The sequence below is a fragment of the Triticum aestivum genome, chromosome 2B, assembly GCF_018294505.1.
Source record: "Triticum aestivum cultivar Chinese Spring chromosome 2B, IWGSC CS RefSeq v2.1, whole genome shotgun sequence".
NCBI lineage: Eukaryota > Viridiplantae > Streptophyta > Magnoliopsida > Poales > Poaceae > Triticum > Triticum aestivum.
In genome coordinates this window covers 19597873-19606951 of record NC_057798.1, presented here as the reverse complement: position 1 = coordinate 19606951, position 9079 = coordinate 19597873, and the positions used below count along the sequence as shown (strand labels likewise).

The 9079-nt window shown below is 44.6% G+C and overlaps 1 pseudogene; it reads right to left on the bottom strand.

Moving 5' to 3' along the window:
- Positions 1 to 3462: 3462 nt before the first annotated feature.
- On the bottom strand, positions 3463 to 5516 carry LOC123040039 (probable amidase At4g34880; annotated as a pseudogene).
- Between the last annotated feature and the right edge of the window lie 3563 nt (positions 5517 to 9079).

Here is a 9079-nt window from a genome sequence, read left to right as displayed (position 1 = left end):
AGGCCGAATCTACGATTTTGCTGCCAGCTGAGCTTCAGGTTAAATATGAGGCGGAGAAGAGGTTGAAAGAGTTGCTACGTGAAGAAGAATTGAAGTGGGCTTTGCGAGCTAAAGTCCGCAAAGTAGTTCAAGGGGACGCGAATACTCAATTCTTTCATTTAATTGCTAATGGCAAGCACCGAAAGAAGCGCATTTTTCAACTTGAACAGGATGAGGGCACGATTTTAGGTCAGGATAACCTAAAAACATATATTACTGACTATTAGGAGCAGTTATTTGGACCGCCGGAGGATAATTGTGTGTCCCTCGATGAGTCTAGGACTGAGGATGTGCCTCAACTTTCGGCTGCCGAAAATGACATTCTGGTGGCACCGTTCTCTGAGAAGGAGGTGATTGATGCTATTGCACAGATGAAAAACAATAAGGCGCCCGGAACGGATGGGTTTCCGGCCGAGTTCTATAAAAAGTGCTGGCACATTATTAAGGGGGATTTGCTACCTATGTTCCATGATTTGTTCTCAGGACAGCTTCAATTATTTCACTTGAATTTTGGAACTATTACATTGCTTCCTAAGAAAACGGATGCTGTGAGGATTGAACAATTCAGACTGATATGCCTCCTCAATGTTAGTTTCAAAATCTTTACCAAGGTCGGGACTAATAGGCTTACACAGATTGCGCATTCTGTGGTGCAACAGTCCCAAACTGCTTTCATGCCGGACAGGAATATCCTTGAAGGGGTGGTAGTCCTGCATGAAACGCTCCATGAAATCCATTCCAAAAAATTAGATGGAGTAATTTTTAAGGTGGATTTCGAGAAAGCGTACGATAAGGTCAAATGGCCATTTCTCCAACAGTCATTGCGTATGAAAGGTTTTGATGAAGCCTGGTGCAGACAGGTTGAATCATTTACGTAAAAAGGTAGTGTGGGAATTAAAGTAAATGACGACGTAGGTCACTATTTCCAGACACATAAAGGCCTAAGACAAGGAGATCCGATGTCCCCTATCCTGTTTAACATTGTGGTGAATATGTTAGCAATTTTGATAAGAAGGGCTAAGGAAAGTGGTCAAGTAGGTGGATTGGTACCTCATCTTGTTGATGAAGGTGTTTCCATACTTCAGTAAGCTGATGACACGATCATCTTTATGGAGCATGACTTGGCCAAGGCGAGAAATATGAAGCTGGTGTTATGCCTTTTTGAACAATTGACCGGGCTAAAGATTAACTTTAATAAGAGCGAGCTGTTCAGTTTTGGTAGAGCCAAAGACGAATAGGAGGCTTATAGGCAATTGTTTGTGTGCGAGTTGGGAGAGTTACCTTTCTCTTACTTAGGTATTTCAATCCACCATCGTAGGCTGACAAACAAGGAATGGAAGTGCATCGAGGACCGATTTGAGAAGAAACTGAGTTGCTGGAAGGGTAAGCTCATGTTATACGGAGGTCGATTAATCCTGATTAACTCGGTGCTCACGAGTATGCCTATGTTTCTCCTATCGTTCTTTGAGGTCCCAGTTGGTGTTCGGAAGAGACTGGACTTCTATCAATCGCGGTTCTTTTGGCAGAGTGATGAGACCAAAAGAAAATACCGGCTTGCTAAATGGGATATCATATGTAGACCGAAAGACCAAGGGGGTCTTGGTATAGAGAACCTTGAAGTTAAGAATAGATGCCTTCTTAGCAAGTGGCTGTGGAAGCTCTATTCGGAGAATGATGCCACGTGGGCTCAAATCCTTCGCCGCAAGTATCTTCAGACAAAAACTTTGTCCCAGGTTACAGTCAGGCCGATTGATTCACCTTTCTGGAAAGGACTAATGAAAGTCAAACAATCTATGTTTAATAGGACAAAGTTTGTGCTTGGCAACGGCACTTGCATACGTTTCTGGGAGGATACTTGGCTCGGCGAGACACCCTTGGCCATCCAATATCCGTAGTTGTACCGTATTGTTCAACGACGTGAGGTGTTCGTAGCTTCGGTTTTTCAATCTATCCCACTTAATATTCAGTTCCGACGGACGCTGGCGGGCAATCGTTGGGAAGAATGGCTCCGTCTAGTTAGGAGACTGATGGAGGTCCAGTTTTCCCAACAACCTGATGAATTACGCTGGAAGCTGACTAGGTCTGGAGTTTTCATGGTTAAATCAATGTATATTGATATTATCAATTCGAACTCCATTCCTACTTCCAAGCATGTTTGGGATGTCAAAGTTCCTTTGAAAGTAAAAGTGTTTATGTGGTTTGTCCACAAACAAGTTATTTTAACCAAGGACAATTTAATAAAGCGTAATTGGACAGGACCTACCAGGTGTAGTTTCTGTGATTGGGATGAGACTATAAAACACCTCTTTTTTGATTGCCCGCTGGCCAAAGTCCTTTGGCAGACGGTTCACATTGCTTTTAATATCAAACCACCGAATTCTGTTAACGCGTTATTTGGGACATGGCTGAATGGGATTCAGCCTGACTTAGTGAAACACATTCGGGTTGGGGTTTGCGCGTTGCCGTGGACTATCTGGACTTGCAGAAATGATTTGGTTTTTAACAGAATATCATGTATTCACTTTTTGCAGGTTATATTCCGAACTACGGCACGGATCCGTTCGTGGTCGCTACTCACTCCGACGGAGGCCAGGGAGCATTTGGTTACTGGATCTTTCCGATGGGAGATGGTAGCTCGGGATATCTTCAACCGGTTTGGATGGCGGTCATGTAATAGGATAGGCATCTAGTTTACTTATCTATTCATAGCCAGCCGGTTATGGCCTCTTATCTTGGCTAGTCGATGTTTCTAGCCCTTCATGGCTCTGTGTGAGCTTGCTTTACTTTTCTATTGTTTTGGAGACCTTGGAACCTTGTTGACGCTATTTTTTTGTTTAATAAATTGGCCGTATGCATCATTCTGATGCAGAGGCCGTGGAACCCCCCCTTTTCGAAAAAAAAAGCCCACAGATCGGGTAAGACCTACTTTTCTACATTGCGCGTGCCTACACCCCTCATGCTTGTTGGCCAGAGATCCCTCTGAAACATCTTAGATGAACTTCATGCGACAATATTTCACATGAGTTGCAATGTTTTGAATAAATGTTGTGTGACAATGAGTAATCGTACTATGTATGCCTATACTATGTATGTAGTATAAGGGGTGTATGGACCTAGGTATATGTAGACCTTGGTGCCCACACGAAGACCACGAACCTAGTTGGTAGACGCTTTGGGTTCCTAGAAATAAGCCTACTCGGAGAAGATGAGGCTACCACCATACCACGAATATATAAAGCAGGCCAAGACCCGACAACGGGAGCAAGTTTTATACGCACAACTAAGAGACATAAAGGGTGTTTTCTATTAATTCATAGTATTGAGCATGAAGGGAATACAAAGCATCATGAACACACACCAAGTTTCTGAATGACTGATGCACACATACTAGGGTTATACTTAACTCTTGGTTGTGCGTTCCAGCTAGGGCTTAAACATGGGTGGCTTCCTCACTTTGGTAGCTTGCTCGAATTCATACGCCATCTCGATCAGCCTTGACTCGTACCCCTGCAGCCCGCCGAAGCATATGTCAAAGGGAACCCCTTGCTCGTTAAACCCTGCCGGCACAACGATGCCAGGGTGACCACCTGTGGTGAGAAGGCTAGAAGCATCGCTGTTGGGCGTCACAATCGCGTCTAATTGGTGCTCCTTCATCAACTTCTCCAGCCCATTAGCTGACAGTTCCTTTAGCCGTCGTATCGCCACTCTTTCCACGGGGCCAATGCCACTTGTGTTTTGGGCTGCGATAAGGTCATCCTGCCCAAATCTTTCATCCGCTCCTGCAGCAAACATGTCATCAATTAGGTTTCAGCTCACTTATTGGATCCGGGCCTCTGCATCGATGGATGTAACTACGGATGCACAAGCAACACGACCTCTAAAGTTTGTGGGTAAACTAAGTTACACGAGATGTTCTTGGATATATTGCTTCTTATTGTTTCGAACATATAATAAGATAAATCAAGAATTTTCAGTTCTTTTACGCTATTTATTATTACCTGTATAGGATGTGCATTGTTGAAAGCTATGATGTCCGCAAGCGAATGGACCGGGGAGTAGACCAAGTCTGCCAAGTAGGCGTTTATGCTGAGCTTGAACTCTGCCACCACTGCGATCCCCTCGTTGGAGCTGATATCATCCAACAGAGCCGTCGGATTGGCCGCGACACGCAGGTTATCGACCACCACGGCCCCATGTTTTCTTTGACAAAATTAATATAAAACGGAATAAGAGTATATTGATGCAAAATCGAAACCTTTAGGTTCCTTCTTTAGTTCAACAAAATACACTAAAATTTTGAAATTCACATTATTTTTGATAGTTTATTTGGTTGAACCGAGAAGAAGGACCCGAAGGTACCTTGCCCCCCGAATTCCATATAAAGAATAAGATGAGGATAAAGACCATCTTTAACCTGAGTTCCAATACATTGGATATCCCACATAAGGAATCGGAGGAAGACTCAACGTCTTATTTCACAGAATCCCTAATGAAAAATGCACACCATTCCCTCTTTTCTATCAAATCGGTCATAAAGGTTCTAAATTTGCATTCCAAAATAATAGAAAGCCATCGACAGTTGGCTGAATTTATTTAAATTGTTGGTCACTCACCTCATGGTGGCGAGGTGCTGCTCGTACACCCTCAGTCGCCTCGTGCCTGCATATGATTGGAAGAATCCACGGAGGACGCCGACCCTCTTTCCTCTCAGCCCGTCCTTCTTCAGGAACTGAACGTACCCGCCGGGAGGGATGAACTTGGACGCCACTCCGGTGGCCGTGGCATCGAGCTCGTCGTAGCCGACGATGGCGTCCAGCACGTGCACCGCGTCCGACACCGTCCGGCAAATCGGCCTGCATTTCATTTTGACTCGCCATGAGTTTCATGTTTTTTGGATTTATGCTCCAGTCAACTCATCCAAAAATACAAACTAATAAGAAATATGGGCAATATATTTCAACACCCCTTCACGTCTAGACTTATTTAGTCCTTGAACATGGGATTTAAGTAGGCCACAAAATCTTCTTTTAACACCGCATTGACAGAGTCTTAAACTATAGACTTCCTGCCATATTGAATTCATGCTCTAGCGAACATCCAAAAGTCTAAACTAATAGAGAGAGACAGACAATATATTTCAACAATATTGGACGAAGAGAAACAACAAAAAAAAGAATTACTACCCACCCGACCGTGTCCTGCAACGGGGCGATGGGCACGACGCCGGCGCGGCTGGTGAGCCCGAGGGTCGGCCTGATCCCGACCACGGAGTTGAACGACGACGGGCAGAGGATGGAGCCGTCGGTGTCGGTGCTCAGCGTCACGGCCGCCATGTTCGCCGCCGCAGGGACGCCCGACCCGGCGCTCGACCCGCATGGGTCGGACGACAACACGTACGGGTTCCGCGTCTGGCCGCCGCGCGCGCTCCACCCGTTGTCGACTTGGTGGAACTCGGACCACTCGGAGGGGTTAGACTTGCCGAGAGTAAATTGCTGAAAGCCACCACATTTGTGGCACGGATACTGCAAAGCCACCACTATTGCCGAAAATTTCAAAAAACCACCACTTCCTCGGCAAGTGAGTAACAAAAAGCACTAAACGTGCTGTGAGCCGCGACTAACTGAGAATCTGACTTGTCGGGCCCACCTGTTGGAGCCACGTGGCAAAGGGGAAACAGAATGGCGGAAACGGCCGTTAGGACACCGCTAGTTAAGCCCTGGTCGCGCGCGCGTTAGGGCATTCCTCCCCAACCGCTCTCTACTCTGCTCTGCTCGTTCCTTTCTCGCGCCGCCGCCGCCGCCGCCGCTGCTGCCGTTGCGAGCAGCTTCGCACCACTGACGGGAGGGGAGACATGGTTTCTTGGTCCGAGCCTTCCGACTGTTCCGACTCTTCCTCTGACGATGTGAGCCGGGTAAGTTTCTGCTCATGAGCATCGCATCTAGGGTTAGGGTTAGGGAGAAAGGGGAATTTCTTCCCGATAGCATGTGAATTCATTTTCCCTCTGGTTAGGTACCTGCCAAAATGGAGTCCACTGACTGGAGCGGCATTGCTTTGAATCACCCTGCACGTTGTGAGCATCGTGCCCCGTGTGAGAAGTTTGTTGCCTTTGAATGGACTGATAGCGGCAGGAGGTTCCTGGGGTGTGCAAAGAAGGTGATTTTCTTACCAGTTCAATTAGTTCTTAAAGTGTTGAAGTGATTTTGTGAAAATGTGAATTCATTACTGATAGAATTGGTCTGTAATATGTGAATCCACTGAACTGCTGAGTTGACTGATGCAATAAGTCTGAAATTAGGCAGTTTCCAATTTCTTATATGTTGTGGCCATTGTTTTTTGAAATCATTTTAGCTCTATATTTTATTTCCAGTAGTAGGCAGTTTAGGTACTGCTTTTAATGGATTGAACATTGTTCCTGTTATTTTTCTTCTAAAAGCAGTACTTCTAAAATGCAGTAGTAGAAAACATGACTAATTAATGGATTGGCTTTTTTAATTTTTATCAGTAATGTTTTTAGAAATTGGTTTAATTATATTTCCTTTCTTCACACATTCATAGGATGTACCAAAGTGCAACTTTGTGGACTGGATTGACCCTGAGTGGTCAGTCCAATTGAAGCAAGCTTTAAATACCATCTGGACTATGTATGAGGAGACGAGCAATAGGTTGAGGCAGAATGTACTTAATGCTGAAGAAGTAGTGAAGGTAATGGAAGAGAAGAGGAAGATGGAAAATGACCTCAGGTTTTTTAAAGTTGACTTTGCCAAAATGGTGGCTGACAAGGAGGATGCAGTTACCCAGTTAGGCAATGCAAGGTTGGTTATTAGTGACTTGCAGGAACAGATTGAGAAAAAGAACTTGGCTGACAAGTTAGACACTAACATTCATCAAGTGTTGAGGCTCAAAGCAGAGAAAGAGAGAGATCAAGAGAAGGAAGAGAAGGTGAAGCTTGTGCAGGAGATGGACAAGATCAAGCAGGAGAGGTCCATGTTGTTGGAGGAGAAGGAGAAGTGGAAGCAAGAGAAAAGGCACCTGGAGTACACTACAGGTGATCTGTTCAAAGAGAAGGAGGCCACCAAGGGGAAGATCAGGAAGATCAAAGAGATAGTTGATGAATAATTCAATGTTATTGTAGTTGTATCTGCTAGAGTACTCTATATGCTATGTGTGTCACTAAAAGTGCAAGACATTTGTACTAATTTGTGTTGCTGGATAATGCTATTAATTTGTGTTGCTGGATTAATTTGTGATGCTGGATTAATTTGTGTTGCTGGATAATGCTATTTCTGCCACATTTTTGTTGAACCTGTTGATGTAGATGTACTCCAGGGAGTAGGTGGTAGGTGGTTTTGGTTGTTTCTGTTTAGGGAGTAGGTGGTTTTGGTTGTTTCTGTCTATGGAGTAGGTAGTTTAGGTTGTCGTCGAGGCTCGATGACCCCTATTCTATGTTAAGGTAGTTTAGGTTGTCGTCGAGGCTCGATGACCCCTATTCTTCTATGTTAAGGTAGTTTAGGTTGTCGTCGAGGCTTGATGGCCCCTATTCTATGGTAAGGTAGTTTAGGTTGTCGTCGAGGCTCGATGACCCCTATTCTATGTTAAGGTAGTTTAGGTTGTCGTCGAGGCTCGATGACCCCTATTCTATGTTAAGGTAGTTTAGGTTGTCGTCGAGGCTCGATGACCCCTATTCTATGTTAAGGTAGTTTAGGTTGTCGCCAAGGCTCGATGACCCCTATTCTATGTTAAGGTAGTTTAGGTTGTCGTCGAGGCTCGATGACCCCTATTCTATGTTAAGGTAGTTTAGGTTGTCGTCGAGGCTCGATGATCCTATTCTATGGTAAGGTAGTTTAGGTTGTCGTCGAGGCTCGATGACCCCTATTCTATGGTAAGGTAGTTTAGGTTGTCGTCGAGGCTCGATGACCCTTATTCTATGGTAAGGTAGTTTAGGTTGTCGTCGAGGCTCGATGACCCCTATTCTATGGTAAGGTAGTTTAGGTTGTCGTCGAGGCTTTGATCACCCAAAACATTTTGGCTTGACCAAAAACCCACAATAATTCTTCTTCAATAACAACATTTAGGATTGACCCAAAACCCACAATAATTCTGGTATAATAACAGCATTTAGGCTGCACTCAAAACCCACAATAATTCTACTACAATAACAGCATTTAGGCTTCACCAAAAACCAAAAATAATTCTGCTAGATCAACATAACTCCACAACAGCATGAAGGCTTGATCACACATAACATAGCTTCACAGGACTAAAATTACCACATAGGTTCAGAGGACTCAAATTAAGCAGGTTCACATGACCTCAATTCAAACACAGGTTCAAAGGACTCGAATCATCACACATCCAAGGTTGTCAGGACAGATACAAGGGTTCTAGCCCCAAAAGTTGCAAACACTTGCACATATCAAAGATCACACATTTCCACTTGCTGTGAAGTAGCTCTTGAGTCTTGCATATTTCTGAGGTTTCTTTCCGGAACCTGTTGCAGCATTAGATGCTCCACCAACTCTTCCACCTCTCACTGACCTCTGTTTTTTAGCAGCAGCAACAACAGTTGATGTAGATGTAGAAGTACCAGCAGCAGAAGAAGTCCCTTCTCCACATGGAGGCCTAGATGTTGGCCTTGGTGCTGAGAAAGCAGCCCTTGGTGCCCTACTAGCAGCTCTTGGTGCCCTAGGAGCAGCTCTTGGTGCCATAGGAGCAGCAGTAGCATCAGGTGGAGTGTAGGATTGTGCCTTTTGCCTTCTCTTTTCCTGCAGTTTTTAAAACAATCAACAATCAACAATCAACAATTAAAATCTAAGAAATATGTACCATGCTTCTATTTTTCCTCAGCTGGAGATCAGGCCTCAAAGGTTGTCCACAGTTAGTAAACCTGTGGCCCATTAACCTACAGTTGCCACATCTGATTGTAGCCATCCTAGAGGTATCTTTTGGTTTAGGAACTTCAAACCTTCCCTTCTTCCTCTTTTCTTCTTTTCTCCCACTCTGGTCCTCTTTGTGGAATACAGGAGGCTCAATATCAGGTTTT